The sequence below is a fragment of the Haliotis rubra genome, unplaced genomic scaffold (genome assembly GCF_003918875.1).
Source record: "Haliotis rubra isolate DU_JTF1 unplaced genomic scaffold, ASM391887v1 Scf3, whole genome shotgun sequence".
Taxonomy (NCBI): Eukaryota; Metazoa; Mollusca; class Gastropoda; order Lepetellida; family Haliotidae; genus Haliotis; species Haliotis rubra.
The window spans coordinates 6405274-6427414 of NW_025766968.1; the positions used below are offsets into that span (position 1 = coordinate 6405274).

Sequence of the window (22141 nt, forward strand, 5' to 3'; positions counted from 1 at the left end):
CAAGTGTGTAGAGCACTTACCCTGGGGAACCTCTGCAATGTGAACACAAACTCAGCTGTAAACGGGGGGGGTGACCAAACATCGAGGTTCATTCATCATTGCCGGGTCTCCACATAAACTTAGTTATCTCACACAGCGCTACCTCCCCTGTGGTTTCCACATCGTTACCATAAACCCTTGAGTAAGTGCTGGAAGTGTACTCATTTCAAATGGTCCGTAAAAAACAGAGGCTCTTTTCAGGTTTGTGTTTCTTTTAAAGAGGTGTTTGCATCACTTTCTTTTCAATTTAGTTCAATTGTCTGACTTTCACAGGTTTAGAGGGAAAAGAGCAAAGTAAATAATTTGCAATAAAAATTATAGTTCTTTTCCGTTTTTCCCCTTTCATCTTTATAACTTTATAACAGAACTAATGCCAAGTCCATAACATGATATCCTTGACATGTTCACAGCATTTCTATAAAAACAGATAACTTGAATATTTCATAAACTCTCTTGAGAGAATTAACAAATACTGACTGACTGACTGAGTTTAGTTTTACGCCGCTTTTAGCAATATTCCAGCAATATCACGGCGGGGGACACCAGAAATGGGCTTAACACATTGTGCCCATGTGGGGAATCGAACCCGGGTCTTCGGCGTGACGAGCCAACGCTTTAACCACTAGACTACCCCATCGCCCCAAATTAACAAATAAGAAAATGGATTTTCTAAGAAACAAACTTTATTTGAAAGTCAAACTTCAACTGCCAGTTTAACAAAAGAATTAGGATCTGAAAGGTTTTCTAAAGGCACTTCCGTACCCCTATCCTCCAAACCCCACCCACAGACATAAGGGATCATTATGTTGCCCTGCTTCATCCATTTCACCAAACTCATTTTCAAATAAGTTTTATGTTTCTTTAACATTGTTGACCTGTTAGTTGAAGGGAGTATTTCTTCAAGGATTTACGGTACATCTAGGTCTGTAGGTGAATGTTTTAGGTAATGGTTACACCATCACAATCTTGACTTGATGACCTTGAGTTTTATCTCATGACATAAACCTTTTATCACACACCCTTGGCCACGTGCTGGCTTTAATCCCACAGTAATCTTTGGTTAGGTTTTTCATCAATGGCAATGTGGTTTTCAGGGCACACACAAATGATGCACATTGTAGAGGATACAGAAACATATTCTGATGTAACCTTCCTTGTGCTGGCTGTATTGGGGTCCAGTCGCACTCTCTGGATTGATGCATATTTTCACTTTTGAAATCTTGCTATATGTCTGTCTTGTCACACACTCAGCCCCTCAGTCACACAAATACCTCAACCATTCAGTCACACAAATACCTCAACCACTCACTCAACCAGACACACACTCACTCACTCATTCAAGCACTCACTCAACCAGCCATCCACTCATTTAAGCACTCGCTCAACCAACCAGCCATCCACCCACTCACTCATTCAAGCACTTGCTCAACCAGCCATCCTCTCATTTCAGCACTCGCTCAACCAGCCATCCACCCACTCACTCATTCAAGCACTTGCTCAACCAGCCATCCATCCACCCACTCACTCACTCACTCAACCAGCCAACCATTCATTCAAGCACTTGCTCAACCAGCCACCCAAACACAAACCCACCCACTCATTCCAGCACACTGTCAACCAACCACCCATCCCTCCACCCACTCACTCATTCAAGCACTCACAAACTTTACCACTCTTCACCGCTCCCCCCTCAAAACCCCTGATTTACTTAAGATAAGGGCCTGCTGAGCCTCTTCAAACTGTACCATTTCAGAAACTCATCCATTACTGTATTTGAATGCACCAGCTGTAGAAACAGAACATGAAGCTTTCAACCAAGCAGAAGCTACAAAGGTAAGTATTCCATATATTCATGCCTTTTGTATTTGTCCCTTAGCATGATGCTAAACTTGACAGAAATATTCCTCTAAATCCCTAAATTGTCCAACTCGTAAAGTCAAGAGGCCATATAAATGTTGTATGTCTGATTCAGTTTGTGTGTGGAAGATTATATCTTGGACCAGAATTCAAGTGAGAATCTCACCTGTCCACAATAATTTGTAGCCCTTCAGGACAATTGTTTACCCAGGGCTTGCTAGGGATCATCGTATCACTATGTAAACATTGTTGTATAAGCGCTGAAAAGATACAAAATTAGCTGTGGAAACATTTGTGAGATCCGATCCCTTGTTGTACAGGTCAGGACTTTGAACAGGGTAGAAGCAGTTGCTCGTTCAAGGATCCTGTCCCTTTGAAACATATACAGGGGTCAGGCCCCCAGAGACACAACAAAGGGATCAGGAGAAAGGTGTGAAATGAAGAAAAGGACAATCTGGTATGGTATTTCGTCAATTAGGATTGTCGATTATCTACAGGTACTGCACATGTTGACAATTCTGACATGCACTTAACACTGTTTGAAGATGTGATGGGCACAATGTCCAGACAGATTTTGTACCAGACCAGATGTTGTATTTTTGTTTGATGGGGTTTATTTTCAGAGATTTGTGTCACAGTTTGCTCAGATGATGGGATCAGACAAGCATGTATACTTGACACTGCTGTGAGACAGTAACACCTTCACATTGTCATGCTGGGTGAGTGAGTAAGATAGTTAATAAGATAGTGAGTGAATGAGTGAGTGAGATAGTGAATGAGTGAGATAGTTGGATAGTGAATGAGATAGTGAATAAGTGAGATAGTAAATGAATGAGATAGTGAGTGAGTGGATGAGTGAGAGAGTGAATAAGTGAAATAGTAAGATAGTAAGTGAATGAGATAGTGAGTGAGTGAACGAGTGAGTGAGATAGTGAATGAGTGAGATAGTTGGATAGTGAATGAGATAGTGAATAAGTGAGATAGTAAATGAATGAGATAGTGAGTGAGTGGATGAGTAAGGTAGTAAGATAGTGAGTGAGTGGATGAGTAAGTGAGTGAGATAGTGGGATAGTGAGTGATATGGAAAGATAGTAAATGGGATAGTTAATAAGATAATGAAATAAGAGCAAGATAGTGATTGAGTGAATGAGTAAGATAGTGAGTGAGTGAGGTAATGAGTGACGGAGTGAGTGAGAAAACAGTTTAGTATCAAGTCATGAATCTGGGAGAGTTCAGGGGGTTCCATCCCCCTATACACATCTTGAAACTCCCATCTGGACCACAATAACACTTTCCCCCCAATAACACCTTTGTAGTTTAGAAATACACATGAAATCATCAGCATGTCCTGGTATTTTCATCTGACTTGACCAGCACCACCACAGAAGTTAAGAACTCAAATCCAAATACTTCCTCCATTGTAGTATTGTACTCGACCCCGCTTCACAAAGCTCTCGTAAGCCTAAGATCTCGTAACTTTTCTCGTAGCAAAGGTACCTCCTATACTGTAACATTGACTAACAACAGTCATAGCGCTACGACAGCTTTGTGAAACGGGGCCCAGGTATCATAATAGTTAAGAAATGAAATTGTTACTGAGCCGTGATCCTTCCCTTTACAAAGTGCTTCCGCAACCTCTGGTTCAGCTTGAACACGACTACAGCCATATCACAGTTGGGAAGGGGTTCTTGGGTAGCCCCATGGTAATGTCCACATGCCTGGGTTCAGTCCCCCTCCCCCCCACCACACACACACACATCCACATTATAGGTATGCCCTACTGGCTTCCTGCTGATGGATCATCAAGGTGACATGGATACATCCTCTTTGTTAATTTCTGCACCAAACATTAAACGTTACTCATGGACATCCTTACACACCCTGGTATGTTCTTTACTGACGGCTTTAAATGTCAATTAATTCTGTCATATTCTTTCAAAATTACACCAAGTGGAATAGCACCTCCCTTACAAAAAAACAGGGAAACCAAGAAAATGTATCAAACGTTATCAAAACATTGAGTGATCCAGTGAGTTCCCATGATGGTGTATAAGGTCAATATAGGCTTAACAACAAGAGCAAACTGTTCCAAGTCTTTATAACTTTAGTCAAACTCAAGAGTACAAGATTTGTACTGACAGTCCAAGGTTCATAACTTGCAGCTGGCTGGCAGATACTGGCCATGAGTTATTGCACCTCTTTACACGGGCCACCTGTATGATCCTATTTTTTATCTCCACAATGTTTGTCCAATTAAGGCTGAGGTGAGATGTTTATAGAAGTGGTTACAGATCTGCCAAACCAAACATACGGAAAGTGGAGAAAAAGTCAAATCTGAAGAGCACCATTTATGTTCTACAGCTGACAAAAAAAGTTTCATATTTAGCATAATCACAATACATAACATATTCAGCACTAACATGTAAACCAAATAAGAGGTCTTCATTTAAACGACACAATTGACAGTATATTCAAATAACTTCTTGGAGAATAAGAATGAAACATTTAATTACTTTGTATTTTCGGCCACATACCTTCCACAAAAACACTTATAAACCAAGAAGAACAAGCTTTGTACATGTTCTGTTTCAGCAAATAGAAACAAACAGGTGGCCCTCATTAGAGATGAGCAGGTACATGATTGTCAAGAGTAGCAACTGCAAATCACTGTCAGGAAGTCTTTCGAAACAGACTAGAGTCACCATTGTGCATATTTTCTGATGAAGGTTTGTTAGACTGGCATCCAAGTAGGGACATTTGATTTTGTTTTGGAGAATTTCATTCCAGAATTGTCTGGTGATCAATATACAAAACATGAAGATGTATTCTGTTGTGGAGGACTATTAATGCACCAGAAGGGAGCTTTCCACACCAGTGGGATCCAGGCACTTCCACATCAATGGTTGAAGTCTTGACCTCAGAAAGGATTATGGAAAAAATAATTAGCAACCAGCCCTATCAATGCATGGTAAGTCTTAAACATTTTCAGCCATTCCTTGAATTTCATACTCCTGACGTCAAAGTCTCAGCAATAACCACAAAAGTCACTTCTGATGTGAGTGATTTAAGGAAGTAAGACATGACATACCTTTTAGCAGGCCTTGCTCCCAATACAGGATATTGATAGAAATATTTCAGTATCCTCAACACTTCACAAACATTGCCCTCCAGTCAAGTTGGAACATAAGTGCATGCTATAACCATGATGGTGTTCAGCTACAGTGTACCCTGAAAACACAGACCTGCCATCACTTATACCTCGACTGGAGGAGGAATGTCGTAGAAAAGTTTTTCATGGCGACAACTATGTATGAATATTTTGATTTGTCCCACTTGGTGTCTCACCACTTATGGGGCCTGACTAAATCCACTTTCACACACACTGAGAACATTTTAGTTCTTTATCAATGTGGCGTTTTATTCACGAATCCTATCTAGGTCATCAAAGACGCTGCTCAACTATGTTCAGATTTAATCTGCTGCAATTTAGACAAAACCGCAGTGGTCTTACTCCAGAAAGTACTTCAACCACACGCCATACAGAAGAGCACTTGGTCCTCCAAGTGAGGGCTTCTACTCCACCTACCAAAGTACTTCTAAAAATTGTGACAAAATATTTATTCTTGTTCTTCTTAAGCCACATCAGGTACTAATGAATGGGACCACCATTTACCTCGTGTTTAATATATAATGCTGATTGGTGGTTCAAGGTTTGCTTAAGGCTTGCTTGCTCTTGCTGCCAACCTCTGGTCTGCCTGATACAGAAATAACATCCTACAAAAAAGGTCCTAAGTAATTTTAATGCTTTTGTTGGTGATGCTGTGGAGATTGGATTGTCATGCTCTAGACTTTTCTGACAGCTCTCCACCGGAAACCGGAATGTGAAACAGGCATGAGGTACTGGGGACCTAACCTTACCTGGAATCCCAAGGGAAGGCAAGCATGACTTACTGAGGACCTATATTCACTTGCAATCCAAAGGGGAGACAAGCATGGGTACTGGGGACATACTGTCTCATGGAATCCCCAGGGGAGACAAGCATACTGTCTCTCCCAGGGGAGCAGGGGTACTGGAGACCTACTGTCTCATGGAATCCCCAGGGAGGGGAGACAAGCACGGGGTACTGGAGACCTACTGTCTCATGGAATCCCCAGGGAGAGACAAGCCTACTGGGGTACTGGAGAGACAGCTACTGTCTCATGGAATCCCCATGGGGAGAGACAAGCATGGGGTACTGGAGACCTACTGTCTCATGGAATCCCCAGGGAGAGACAAGCATGGGTACTGGAGACCTACTGTCTCATGGAATATCCCCAGGGGAGACAAGCATGGGGGGTAGACACCTAGGGGAGACATGCATGGGGTACTGGAGACCTACTGTCTCATGGAATCCCCAGGGGAGACAAGCATGGGGTACTGGGGGTACTGGAGACACCTACTGTGTCTCATCATGCATGGGGTACTGGACACCATCCATGGGGGGAGACAAGCATGGAATGACAAGCATGGGGTACTGGAGCCATACATGGGGTACTTACTGTCTCATGGAATCCCCAGGGGGGAGACAAGCATGGGGTACTGGAGACCTACTGTCTCATGGAATCCCCAGGGGAGACAAGCATGGGGTACTGGAGATGGAATCCCCAGGGGAGACAAGCATGGGGTACTGGAGACCTACTGTCCATGGAATCCCAGGGGAGACAAGCATGGGGTACTGGAGACCTACTGTCTCATGGAATCCCCAGGGGGAGACAAGCATGGGGTACTGGAGACCTACTGTCTCATGGAATCCCCAGGGGGAGACAAGCATGGGGTACTGGAGACCTACTGTCTCATGGAATCCCCAGGGGGAGACAAGCATGGGGTACTGGAGACCTACTGTCTCATGGAATCCCCAGGGGGAGACAAGCATGGGGTACTGGAGACCTACTGTCTCATGGAATCCCCAGGGGGAGACAAGCATGGGGTACTGGAGACCTACTGTCTCATGGAATCCCCAGGGGAGACAAGCATGGGGTACTGGAGGTCTGGAGACCATGGAATCCCCAGGGGAGACAAGCATGGGGTACTGGAGACCTACTGTCTCATGGAATCCCCAGGGGGAGACAAGCATGGGGTACTGGAGACCTACTGTCTCATGGAATCCCAGGGGAGACAAGCATGGGGTACTGGAGACCTACTGTCTCATGGAATCCCCACATTATAACACTGAGTCATCCATGTGGGATGGAAATTGAACTTAAAATTAGATTTTATGATGTACTAAGGATAACGGATCAAAATATGGATAACTCCACCCTCAAATAGCACAAGGTGGAAAATTGCAACACATTATCCCACAAGGATCATGAAAACAAATCCAACTCTTTTCTTTCACAAAGCAAACACATTAACCTACTGTAAAGAAAATATATTCTACATTTTCTTCATGGATGTTCACATCTTTGGGAGCTAGTGAGTTAACAGGATACAATGTCGTAGTGTTTATGATGAAAGTGTTCAAAGCATTAGAATACATAGAACATACAACCAGCTTCAGTGAAGCAGAGCATCAAGAAATGACCTACTTGGTGATGGAGCAAGTCTTTGACTCCCAAGTACCACTTCACATAAGTAGGCATAACACCCAATGTGGTTTCATCATCACACCATTACAGACACTCTTACAGAGGCACATGGGCAGAAAGATGTTGGTACTTTCTTCACTAACACTGAAGTACTGCCCGGCAATTGCTTGAACCCCTGTAAGGTCACAGTGAATCTAATCTTTACTGAAAACAAACATGATATGGATCTGTGAGAGGGGGCTTATGCAAAGTGTTTTTACCACTATTAACACATATAATAGAATGTTTGACTTAGAGGCACAATATTCGATATCAAGTTGAGGGAGAGAGTTGTGTTTTTGCAGCACTCTTAGCAATATCTATGCCTACTACGGCAGGGGAACACTAGAAGTAGCTTTCACACATTTACACGCTGCACAGAGGATGTGCTTTTAGCATGAGGCTACCACACAATTTCTATAATTGTCAAGGGACAAAGTCGGCGCCAATGTGAAGAATTCACATCAGACAATGTTTTTAATAGGCTACCTGACAAACACCTGCCATGAAATAATACTATCATTTTTGTTATGGTATACAGGATCTTCGCTTAGTTAAACTATCCATTTTCTGTCAACTACACTTCATTTCGATGCGTAAGTAGATGCAATATGATTGTGAATTCTTTGAATAATGTGGACCAATTCTTGTTATAATTATAATTATTGGTAACTGCCAGTTGTCTGTGGTCTGTGTTTGCCAGGATTAGGACCCCATCGCCTAACATAAAACATACCCACGAAACATACCATTTTGACACTGATTTTAAAGGTCAAGTTTGGGGGTTTGCTTATCTATGGGGTGGGCTGATAGATGGTAATATACAGTATTGGTAAATGGCATCAGAGTGAGTGTGAGTGAGTTCAGTTTGTCAGCAATATTCCAGCTGTAAGGTGGCAGTCTTTAAATAATTGAGTCTGTACCAGACAATCCAGTGATCAACAGCCTGAGCATTGATCTACGCAATTGGGATACGATGACATGTGTCAACCAAGTCAGCAAGCCTAACCACCCGATCCCTTTAGTCGCCTCTTACGACAAGCATGGGTTGCTGATGATCAATTCTTACCCGGATATTCATGGGTGATTAACATCAGAGACAAGCTAGTTCCAACTTCAGGCAACATTAAGGATATGGGAATCCATTTTCCACTGATAGAACTTTGGCAACAACACTTATTTCTTATAGACAAAATATACTGTCTTAATTATCATTTAAAGATTTATTTACAAGTAACAGGTTTTCCTAGCAAACAGTTATATATGTCATATATTTTGTGATCATGCAACTTGCTCATATTCAGCAATATTACAAGGAAGAGCCAGATCTTCGGGTGTACTGGGGAAGAACGTTTCCAAAGTTCAAATAGCTCCCTCCACATATAGCTGCTACCTTTGCTTGAGTACAATGACCATAAATGGCAAGAGGTCAACTTGAAGCTGTGGAATAAACGGCCTGTATATATCCCGGCATCACCTCTGACACAAAACACTCTATTTTGGACACCAGATTCTAAAAGCCAGCCAGTAATGTCCACTCAGACGGTGAGATGGGAGAGTTAGCCAGTCAACCGATGAGTCCAAAACACTTCAACCTCTCTCGGGAGGTCTCAGAGGAGGTCCTTCAGGTGCTCCTTGAGAAGGTCCTTGAGATGCTTCTTGACATCTCGGCAATCTATCTTTGATGTTGATCAACTAAGTCAGGAATGGGACAAATGGTTGTGCTATTACATTCATTTTCATTAGGCAAGATGAAACAGTTTACTGGTAAGTTAATAGACATCTTATTACTTTGTTGTTTGAAAGGTCTGACCAGACTGAGGGATAGCCTTTCACCTGAAGGAGCAATGAATACCATGTTTCACATTTCAGGATATGTTTCACATAAACTGTATAATAATACTTTTACTTTTCTTCAGAATATAATAAACTTATCAGTTTCATTAAAACAAATGACACCATTTTTATTGAAAAGCGTGGAGTCCTGTTGCAAAATCATTCAAGTAGAGTTTATCATGAATATGTGTATCTTGAACATCTAAATCTGAGAAGTACTCAAAAATTGCTCATCCACTGAAAAAGGAGACGCTGATGAGATAAGAAGTAAATGTTATAGCAACAAATGTTGTACTGGAGATATCGTTATCAGCATTAATAAAAGAATCACAGAAAAGTCATGGAGATAAAATTGTTGTATCTTACAGTGAATACTAGACTAGATTTCATGACAAGCGGATGATAACATTCCATCAGCAGGAATCAATAGAAAACTGAGACACAACACTGGAGACTGACTGGAAGCAGAAGCATACATTCCAGATGCCATGCCATAGAAAGACAACACTTTACCAGCTGAATGACTGAGTCCAAATGTCTCATCAGGCTTGTATTGGTCATAAAGAGACAAGACCTAGTTGTACAGTCATAAAGAGACAAGACCTAGTTGTACAGTCATAAAATGGATGTAAAGCAGAACACTAAGGTAAACATCACAGATTCAGTACAAAAATTAGACTGATACAAAAGTTTCCAGACAAACATATCATAAAGGGTATCGACCGAGTCAGTTAATGTTCTGATGCTTTACAAGCAGACACGGGCAGTGGGGTAGCCTTGTGGTTAAGGCATTGGCTTGCCATCCCAAAGACCCGGGGGTTTGATTCCCACATGGGCACAATATGTGAAGCCCATTTCTGGTGTCCCCCGCCATGATATTGCTGGAATATTGCTAAAAGTAAAGTCACTCACTACAAGCAGACCAGTGGTTGATAACATGAACACTGATCAATACAATTCGTGTACATGACACACAATCAGCTGGATCAGTCTCTGTAACCATCCACTCACAGTTGAGAGTTTCAATGGTCATTTAACAAACTTTCAGCACAAAAGGGTGTGTGTGCACCCCTGCATCCTCCTCTGGATCCGCGTATGAAGTATCTTGCAAGCCTGTATGGTATCTAAATCTCACAGCTTTAACTGCAAAGTAAAATAAGCAAGAGCAAGATAGCTGTTTAAACAAAAGCTAATTTAAGCAAAACTAACAGTTGACAAAAGATTAGTAAGTCCAACTGAAATCTATATCTGTCAAAACACAGAATTCCCACCAACCTAACAATTGAAAGGGTCCATTGAAAGCTATATGACTATGATGACTGAGAGAGGTTCAGTTCAAAAGGATGCATTTACCTGGAGAGGCATACTTCATATACAAGACTTCAGATTTTGGTGGAAACCATGTGTCTTGGTTGAAGCTTTGATATGAACCTATAACCATGTGAGGCTGGTGTTGATAGTAACCTGCAGTGCAAATTAGTGTGCATTTGAAAACTGGAGTCCATATGCCCTGTGGAGTGATGGATGGTGTGGGTGGATGGGCAGAATGGATAGATGCTGAAATGGACAGATGGATGGATGGATGGTTGGTTGATGGAAAGAATGGACAGATGGTGGAATGGATAGAGAAACAGATGGATAAAGTGGATGGATGGTTGATGGAAAGAATGGACAGATGGTGGAATGGACAGAGAAACAGATGGATAAAGTAGATGATGGTTGATGGAAAGAATGGATAGATGCTGAAAAGGATAGACGGATGGTTGATGGAAAGAATGGATAGATGCTGAAAAGGATAGACGGATGGATGGATGGTTGATGGAAAGAATGGATAGATGCTGAAAAGGATAGATGAATGGATGGATGGTTGATGGAAAGAATGGATAGATGCTGAAAAGGATAGACAAATGGATGGATGGTATATGGAAAGAATGGATAGATGCTGAAAAGGATAGATGGATGGATGGATGGTTGTTGGAAAGAATGGATAGATGCTGAAAAGGATAGACGGATGGATGGATGGTTGATGGAAAGAATGGATAGATGCTGAAAAGGATAGACGGATGGATGGATGGTTGATGGAAAGAATGGACAGATGTTGGAATGGTCAGACAGATGGATAAAGTAGATGATGGTTGATGGAAAGATGGTGGAATGGTCAGAGAAACATGGATAAAGTGGATGGAAGATGGATGGCTGATGGGTAGAATGGATGGATGGATGGATGGATGGATGGACAGAACAGATACTTTAGCCAGCACAAATATAGCCCACAATCAGCAGTTGATACTATAAAACAAACCTAAGAGCTGTAGGTCATGCAGTCTGACTATCAGTCCACACTGCAACCTCAGGAGTGACAAGCCATGCTACCTGTGTCACCTATATCTGAAATGGTCACACTGATAATTCTTCCTTTTCACTAATCCATGTACACTGATCAAATTAAAGAACATAGAAGAATTTTCACAAAGTCTTTCAAGAGCAGGTTGAGGGGCCTGCTGTTGTCACAGTAGTTATATTCATATTTCACATTTTCACCCTAAAGATACCTAATGGGCACTGTGGGCACCAAACATGTCAGATACGGTAATCTTGTGAAATCTGCCTGTCAGACTTTCACAGTTGCTTCCTGTTTTATTAAAATCCTTCATATTATGCCATGTTAATAAACACAGTTAATATATCAAATACACTTGTTTGAGAAGATTTAGCTGCATATGTGTCAAGTTTTTGGCTAAATTGGCAATTTCATCAAGGCTGTAATTACCATTACTCTCTTTGAACAGGCCGAGTAGGATGAACACCGAGATAAGTCAGTATGACTTCCTATCCAGAGATTAATGAACACTGACAGCTTCTCTGCTTATGGATTTGAGACTCATCCTGTAGGACGATGATATTGATATGGCTGGTGCTTATGAGTTTGTCTTGTTCACAGTGTAAATTCTCAGCTATAGAAAGTATAGATTGTTGAAATGGATGCATTTGTCCATGATCACCTTGGACAATAATATATTACTCTCATGAATGTCACACATTCTTCTGAAAATGTTATCAAAAGTTGCTGTTCTGTGTGTACACAGAGACCATATAATATACTGGCTTTTTGTCAAGTTTTTGAATAGAAGACAACAAAAAATATGTATAATCATTTATTCTATAGAAAACACTGTCAATTTAACAGCTAAAAGTTGCTGTTGACATTTAATTGCAATAAGTTCAAATTGATCACAGTCCGTCAAATGGAGATACCCCTGAACGTGTAAAGTGACAGTGCGTATAGCCACCTTGAGCTTGCACACAGGCCGTGCAAGGTGGCCTCATTGAGTTCACTAGAGTCTGAAAGAATGCCTGAGGCAACTGGTTTCGCTCAAACACCAATCTGTTCCAACTGTGCAAGTGTGAGTGGCTGTCTACCTGCAGCAATCCTCCATCCAGTTTCGTCCCAGAATGTTCAATGGGAGCCATATCCAGGGAAAGAGACGTTAATGTTGTATGTTGTTCTGAGCCAGATAATCCATGGACACCCTTGCTGTGTGAGGGCTGCAAACATCGCTGGCGTTGTTGACGTACCCAAATTGGCCCCACATATGGCCTTAGGCAGTGGATTCCAGCAGCCCGAAGACGACGCCTAATCGTATCGCTTGGCGCTGCTCCCCTTGACCCAAGAACTAAGGTTGCTGTTACTGTTGCTGCTTGAGTTCGGTTCCTTAGATGAGTGACCCGGATGAACAGATCTTGCTCATGAGTTGTCACTCGTTGCCGTCCGGTACGGGGACGATCAGCAGCAACCCGCTTTGCTGATGACGTTGAGCAAGTCATGTAATGGTGGTAAGATGACAGCCCAATTGTCTAGCTACAGCGGTTGCAGAGCTACCTCCGTGTAACTTTCCACTGGCCATTCCCCTCTGCTCAGTCGTTAGTCTAGGCATCGTTTGTGTGGCGTGTACACCTCCTACCGTCAATACTAAACTGTTTTTTGACACAAACCTTTATAAAGGATACCTCAGAGTGAAATGCATGCATGCACGTGCTAAAATTATGGTTTTGCTGCACTGTTGGTGTGTTTGTGCGAATGTTTCGTATGGACGTCAAATTGCATGACATCATCTCTTCTCGGATCATTACGTCACTTTACCATGAACGTTCCATAAACATGAACGCTTACCTTCATGAGATTTCATTTCTTCGAAACTTGCGTTTCTTTTGCTGTTCAGTATATTATATGGTCTCTGGTGTACATAATAAGCTAACTGATATAGGCAAGTCTTGACAAAAAGAAAATATATCAAGCATAGGAGAAGATTTACACTTACTGCAGTAATCTAATATAGTTTTTGCAGTGATAAAGTTGTCAGGTCCACACTCGATTATTTACAGACCGCTGCCATATACATAGCTGGAATATTGCTGAGAGCGGCATAAACAACAAACAAACACAATTATGATATTCTGAATCAATATTAATCGGACACATATCAGTAAAATGGAGCAAAATACTAATATACTGCATATTGTATGACAATACCAAACAGTCAGATATGTACGTGTAATACTGTTACTCACCAGCAAGCTCTGAAAGTGAGTCAGTGTGGTTTTATGCTGCTTTTAGTTATAGTCCAACAATATTCTGGTGGGGGACACCAGAAATGGGCTTTACACATTATACCCACCAGTTCGAAAGGTTTTGAAATTGAGAACATGATTACCAGTACATATACATGACCTGGGCCCTGTTTCACAAAGCTCTCGGAAGCCTAAGATCTCGTAACTTGCCTCGTAGCATTCGTATCTCCTATGTTACAGTATAGGAGGTACGAATGCTACAAGAAAAGTTACGAGATCTTAGGCTTACGAGAGCTTTGTGAAACAGGGCCCAGGTCAAATCTCCAGACTGACACATTATCCACTTTACTACAGTTGGAGTTGAGCTTTAAGAGATGTCAAATATCAAAAACTTATATTCACATACCCCGTTTTGGTCCAGCCCTAACCAATACTGAAAAGTGGTTGCATGAGAACCTAGTTTTATTTGTTGAGTCTGAAGGTTCAATGAATAAATCCAATTATCAAGATGCTGATACAAGATGCTTCCCGTTATGGCCGCCAATATTGGGAAATTGGCAGAGCAATATTCAAGATGGCTATGAATATTCTTTATTATCATTTTTCTCTTCATTTCTTTCATAAACTGATAATTAATGGCCAAATATCAATCTTGGAAGCAGCATGTAACTAAATTTCAATCTTGTTATTTTATCTGCATTATAAGGTGCAATATTGTATAACAGTGTAGTCCTACACAGGTGGTTTCAGCTCTTAAGACCTTGATTTTTCTGAGAAAAGATTCCTGAATTATTATTCATTTCTTAAAACAACTTTAATACCAAGGCTCAGTTTCTGTCAGTTTCATTCTGGAGACAATGTTTTTCAGTCAACTGGAGTGATTTGCACTAATTCAAATTCTGATTCCTCATCTTCTAACTGTGACAAGCACTGTTGTGTTGTTATGTTTCAGCACATTGACAAGTTGCAAGCACATTCTGATATCAACAAAATTCAGAAATAGCAAAAACTTTGGGAAAATGGTCTTTTCAAACTGTTCATATATCAATAAAGGAAGTACAAAAACAAATCACACTATGTATGCTCGCCGTATATCAAAATTACGAAAGAACTAACAAAAATGGATGTTATTTTCAATATGGCTGCCTTAGTAGCTGTGTTTGAAAACATACAAGTGAGTAAATGAGTGAGTGAATGAGTGAGTGAATGAGTGAGTGAATGAGTGAGTGAATGAGTGAGTAAATGAGTGAGAATGAATGAGTGAGTGAATGAGTGAGTAAATGAGTGAGTGAATGAGTGAGTGAAAATGAGTGAATGAGTGAAGTAAATGAGTGAGTGAATGAGTGAGTGAATGAGTGAGTAAATGAGTGAGTGAAGTGAATGAGTGAGTGAATGAGTGAAGTGAAGGAGTGAGTGAGGAGTAAATGAGTGAGAATGTAATGAATGAGTGAGTGAATGAGTGAGTGAATGGTGAGTAAAGGAGTGAATGAGTGAGTGAATGAGTGAGTAAATGAGTGAGTGAGTGAATGAATGGAGTGATGAGTGAGTGAAAGTGAGTGAATGAGTGAGTGAAAGTGAGTGAATGAGTGAGTGAATGAGTGTAAATGTGAGTGAATGAGTGAGTGAGTGAATGAGTGAGTAAAGTGAATGAGTGAGTGAGTAAATGAGTGAGTGAATGAGTGAGTAAATGAGTGAGTGAATGAGTGAGTAAATGAGTGAGTGAATGAGTGAGTAAATGAGTGAGTGAATGAGTGAGTGAATGAGTGAGTGAATGAGTGAGTGAATGAGTGAGTGTGAGTGGAGTGAGTGAATAAATGAGTGAATGGAATGAGTGAGTGAATGAGTGAGGTGAATGAGTGAGTAAATGAGTGAGTGAATGAAAGTGAGTGAATGAATGAGTGAATGAGTGAGTGAATGAGTGAGTGAAGTGAAGTGAGTGAATGAGTGAGTGAATGAGTGAGTAAATGAGTGAGTAAATGAGTGAGTGAATGAGTGAGTGAATGAGTGAGTGAATGAGTGAGTGAGTGAGTGAATGAGTGAGAGTGAATGAGTGAGTAAATGAGTGAGTGAATGAGTGAGTGAGTAAATGAGTGAGTGAATGAGTGAGTAAATGAGTGAGTGAATGAGTGAGTGAGTGAGTAAATGAGTGAGTGAATGAGTGAGTGAAATGAGTGAGTAAATGAGTGAGTAATGGTGAGTGAAATGAGTGAGTAAATGAGTGAGTGAGTGAATGAGTGAGAGTGAGTGAATGAGTGAGTAAATGAGTGAGTGAATGAGTGAGTGAATGAGTGAGTGAATGAGTGAGTGAATGAGTGAGTGAATGAGTGAGATAAATGAGTGAAATGAGTGAGTGAAGTGAGTAAATGAGTGAGTGAATGAGTGAGTGAGTGAGTGAATGGTGAGTGTAATGAGTGAGTGAATGAGTGAGTGAATGAGTGAGTGAGTGAGAGTGAATGAGTGAGTAAATGAGTGAATGAGTGAGTGAATGAGTGAGTGAAATGAGTGAGTAAATGAGTGAGTGAATGAGTGAGTGAATGAGTGAAGTGATGAGTGAGTGAAGTGAATGAGTGAGTAAATGAGTGAGTGAATGAGTGAGTAAATGAGTGAGAGTGAATGAGTGAGTAAATGAGTGAGTGAATGAGTGAGTAAAGTGAATGAGTGAGTGAATGAGTGAATGAGTGAATGAGTGAAAATGAGTGAGTAAATGGTGAGTGAGTGAGGTAAATGAGTGAGTAAATGAGTGAGTGAATGAGTGAGAATGAGTGAAGTGAGTGAGTGAATGAGTGAGTGAGTGAGTGAGTGAGTAAATGAGTGAGTGAATGAGTGAGTGAGTGAGGTGAAGTGAGTAAATGAGTGAGTGAGTGAGTGAATGAGTGAGTAAATGAGTGAGTGAATGAGTGAGTAAATGAGTGAGTGAGTAAATGAGTGAGTAAATGAGTGAGTGAAATGAGTGAGTAAATGAGTGAGTGAATGAGTGAGTGAATGAGTGAGTAAATGAGTGAGTGAAATGAGTGAGTGAGTGGAGAAATGAGTGAGTAAATGAGTGAGTAAATGAGTGAGTGAATGAGTGAGTAAATGAGTGAGTGAATGAGTGAGTAAATGAGTGAGTGAATGAGTGAGTAAATGAGTGAGTGAAAATGAGTGAGTAAATGAGTGAATGAGTGAGTGAAATGAGTGAGTAAATGAGTGGAATGAGTGATGGTGAGTAAATGAGAGTGAGTAAATGAATGAGTGAGTGAGTGAGTGAATGAGTGAATGAGTGAGTAAATGAGAGTGAAGTGAGTGAATGAGTGAGTGAGTGAATGAGTGAATGAGTGAGTGAATGAGTGAGTGAATGAGTGAGTGAATGAGTGAGTAAATGAGAGTGAATGAGTGAGTAAATGAGAGAATGAGTGAGTGAATGAGTGAGTAAATGAGTGAATGAGTGAGTGAGTGAGTAAATGAGTGAGTAAATGAGTGAGTGAATGAGTGAGTCAATGAGAGTGAATGAGTGAGTAAATGAGTGAGTGAATGAGTGAGTAAATGAGTGAGTGAATGTGAGTGAGTGAGTGAGTATGGTTTTACACCACTTTCGGCAATATCCAAGCAATATCACGACAGAGGAGACAAGAAAAGAACTTCATTCATTGTCACCATGTGAGGAATCAAACCTAGATCTTTAATGTGATGAGTAATCACTAGACTACCCATCGCCCCAGAATCATTATACATGATGAGAATACTGTGATTAGTTTCTGACATCCTCTTTGCAAAGTTTGAGCTTCAAATGGTTTAAAAGGAGATGTTGAAACTGAAGTAGTTTATGACTGACATACTATTTGACAGTCAAGCTGTGAGGTCAGCTTTCAGGCGAAACAGATACAAAAACTGTCAAATTGGATTCTTGGTCCACGAAAGCAAACAAAGCAATATGTAAACAAGATAATGATACAGTCTCTAGGATGTTGATATTGTAGGGTAACATACATTACCATGAAAAAATCACATGCTTAATTAAATATTCAAGAATCACAAAACATTACCTAATGAACATATAAATATCTAAATGATCTATAAACCCGTCAAGGAGGACTATGTACAAGCATAACAGCAGAACATTAGCTGGCCATTAATTACAGCAAATGGACACATTAACCATTTAATGTAACCAAACTGTCCATAACTTGTCATCAGAATAACATAACATTGTCGGAAGTATCTAATTCTTTAAAGCTCAGTATGATAAAGACATTCCTTGGCACGAAATGTTGATAAAATCTTTCGTATGAATACTGCTCTGTCATAAAGTGAACCTCAGTACAGCTGAGGATCTGAGCCAATATCCCTGCAGTGTGAACCACCCATGCATATAAACACAGAATCATGTCGATAGGACCCCCTAACTCAGATCAAAGAGATTAACTTCTTTACCCACAACAACAAAACTGAACCATTCTAAAGAATAATTCTTGCTCATCATACCTTAAATCATGTCTTCTTCAATATATCTGGTATAATCCTTATTTCATATCCAGTAATACATGCTGCTTGGGCCAAATAGCAGAGTTTAATAAGATCCACTTTGTACCAATCGCTTGTTAAGAGCTCTACAGCAGGGAGATTGTATGTGGTGTTGGGAGTTCGACTAAGTACACAAAACGCGTTTTCTAAGCCTTCTCCACACATATCATGTCCTTGCAAACCTACCTACATGCCATATGTCAGTATATATATAGCAAAAATCAGAATACACAGCTATGTCTGGTATTTTGTGCCCCCTAATTTATTCCCCAAAACATGCAAGGCTTACAAAACCTGACAATGCAAGCTCATCCTGTTTACTGCATGTCTCCTGTGATCATTATCATAACAACTGCAATATTTTAAAAATGAAACTGTCAAGATTAATGACTATAAACATCCTGGCAAAATGGCTGTTGAACGAAAACTAAATTATAGCCAAAGCATCTTCATGTGCCTCTTCCTCATTAAACAACCATTAAGCCAATATAATGTATATTTTTTGGATAAAAATGATATTTTATACTTATCCTAACTCATATTTAATTGCTTCTCTCTCTTATTACCAAAGACATAATGGCTTATTTACTTCTTTTAAACAAAAGAAGGCGGTACCCCGTTCATCTACATCAAGAGGATTATGATGAATAGTACTGGAGAATCCAAAATTAGGTGGCTGACCCTCCACCTATCCATTGGATTCAAGTAAATAAATATGAGTCAGGATAAGGGAAAATTTACTTATTCTTATCCTGACTCATAGACGCATGGCCTCCCAACTGTCCCAACTCTCCACTAATTTTGTCACAATTTTCGAAAACAGAGAGAGTGATAAGCCGCAGCACTGTCACAGGGCTGCTGGCGTGCATGAGCATTCTGGTGAGATGTTTTTACTGTTCTTGGGAGCATAGACACAGAGGTGTTCACTATGTCTCTAGGAGAGAAAAGCAAATGGATATGAGTCAGTATAAGGACAAATCATTATTTATTAGATCTGTCCACCTCAAACTCCTCTCTTCATGTCCTTGTTGGGCACTGGGGTGCCCAAGTGGATAGAGGGGAAGTGTACACGATAAAATCACATTGATTCTTATGTGAAACAAAGTGAAATATTTTAATTATTTAATATCAATGTTTGAAATTATACACTCATTTTTCTTACAATGAAAGTATACCCCTCAAAATAAGTGCTGAAATGTTATGCCATCATGCGGTCCTTGTTTGTCGAGCTAAACAGGCCAGAGTTACAGCCCTTTGATTATGACGTAAATGGTGCTACTTAATTTTAGACTGGTCTCCTGTCTAGTCCCAAATCAAAAGATAATAATACTGAAATTAATCACGGGAGAAAAGTTTGTGAAAATACGAAAGGAGCATAAGAACTGAAAATGTAAGCAGCAGGACGGATTAATCGTGTGTATTTTCATTCATAATCTCTCGTCAATGAAAATACCAAAAATGTGTAACAATGTTGACGTACGTATGACATCACTATCGGGAAGCGACATTCTCAAAATGGCGTGTTCACTGACACGAGTATGCCAGACTTTTCGACGAGAAATTTCGTTGGTTCAAGCAACGTATATACATAATTGTGACATGTCTGTAGCCCGAAACATTCTGACAATCTGCTGGTTCTTATTTCTTTTTTGTTTTCATTGTGACCAAGGGAAATAGTATTTTATTTAACTATGGCTTGCTACAATACCTTTCCCATGCATAGTCTAAAACTAATGAGCAAGTGTATGCAACAAAAGTAGGTGAACAGATACACAGAGTGAAATCTGAATTCGACTTTGTTTACATTTCAAACAAGTGGTCCTTTCCCAGCCTGGCATCTGATATATTTCGTTAGATTTCACTGAAACACTTGGTATTGGTGACAAAGACCATTTGTCATTTTATTTTGAACTGTATGAGGAATTCACGGATTCGTGTAAGAGTACATGTGACGTGATTCTATAAACACTCTGCAATATGGCTGAAAATTCACTTTGACGTTAACTGTGTGTATTTTGTAATGTGTCAAAACTGGCCAGATTTACGATGCATGTAATTTTCAGTATATTTGCCTTACAATGAGCGGATGATGGGATAGAAAACCAAATTTCAAACAGAATTAAAAACTGCCAATTGCATTTTTCTTTGTGCTGTATTTGGATATGGTATCAATAGGTGGGAAGAGAGGAAGGGGTGGGGCATATATTTACGATTTATGTAGGAATTAAGTAACAAACGTAGAATGCCGACATATTCACCGATGGCAAGCTAGATGTAGTGCATAAACGTTTTAGTTTTTGTGAAAAACGATACTGTTGAAAGATGACTGACTCAGGTTGAATGTTGTACAATTTGGTTACGCGGTAACACTGTTTGTACAATGTATACGTTTTTTCAAACTGCAACGTCATCACAGTGTTGAACTGACCACATAGCCAGCCGACAGCCACGCAACAGCTGGATTAAAACAGTAGCCTGCGCATCGAGATACTAGAACCACACTTATACCTGCACCCCATGAAATGATTCTAACAACGTCATTCGTGTATCGGTCTGGCACCAATGACATCATTTCCAAGGGATATAAGCCATGGTGTGTTTATTGTGGACATAGAACTCTTGGTTAATGTGGAAAATCTGAATCAATATAACGCAAAAATATAAATTAGTTACTTCTGATATCTGTACTGTTTTGGCTATAAAACAACTTGACAAACACTTTTTATGATGAAAAAGTGCAAGACAAAAAGCTTAAGTTTCGTGTAAACTGCCCTTTAAAGCATTTGCTTGTCATGCCGATGACCCGGGTTCTATTCCCAGCATTGGTTAAATGTGTGAACCCATTTCTGGTGTTCTCTACTGTGGCATTGCTGCAATAATACCAAAGAGCAGAGTAAACCATCCTCATTCACTCACTCATAAAAATTGTCCAAAGTGCCTACCGACAGTTGAATTTATCCAATGAAAAAGATTCCATTGGGTGTAAAAGACAAAAGAGCATGAAAATTCTACAAATGGATCTTTAAATATCAGCAATGACACCAGATGTTTATGAAAAGGGTAAACATGACCGCCCTACCAGGAAAACCACTCCACGTGTTCTTTTTCTGTTTCCCTTTAACTAGTGGCTGTCTGCCTATACAGCATATAGGCAGCAGTAAACTTGCTTGACAAATGGCAATCCGACATGATTTGCTCAACATTTCAGAGCACATTCTTCTATATGTTTACCAAATTTGACAAGAACAGCTTTTGGACATTTTGGATCACAATCAAGTTAAGGTTTTCTATAATGAACTGATCTGAAACCATTACGAATTCCAACCAAATATTCATGGTTCATGCAAAAAACATCCATCAACAGTTAATGTCTGGAATTACGGCATCAGCAGAGTCACAACTTTCACCATACAAAACATTAGTCACCTAGACAAGCTTAAGTTGCTGGGAACAAGTGCTACCAGCAATCCCAAGGGGTGTTTTGTATGTTTTGTACACTGTGGTTAAACCCTGTCCAACTATATATATGGATAGGGTTGAGTCTTGCATAGGGTTTGAGTCATGGCAAAGGACAAGAGGGACCAAGATCTCAAATATGGACACGCCCAATTCCTAGTCAGTGTTCCTTATGCTCTTTCAGGGTATGGTAAAATATTCATCTTTTCAGTCACCGCAACTCTCAGAAACATACATTTACTCTAATCCGTTCACCAACTGCAGCATTCATCTTACG

General features: G+C 40.2%; 1 long non-coding RNA gene across 1 annotated transcript in view; it reads right to left on the minus strand.

Moving 5' to 3' along the window:
* LOC124282470 overlaps window positions 1–18578 on the minus strand; it is a 209675-nt gene extending 191097 nt beyond the window's left edge. Inside the window, exon 1 of the long non-coding RNA XR_006900163.1 lies at window positions 18370–18578. This is a non-coding gene — a long non-coding RNA (uncharacterized LOC124282470). The remainder of the gene's footprint in view (window positions 1–18369) is intronic.
* Window positions 18579–22141: the final 3563 nt, after the last annotated feature.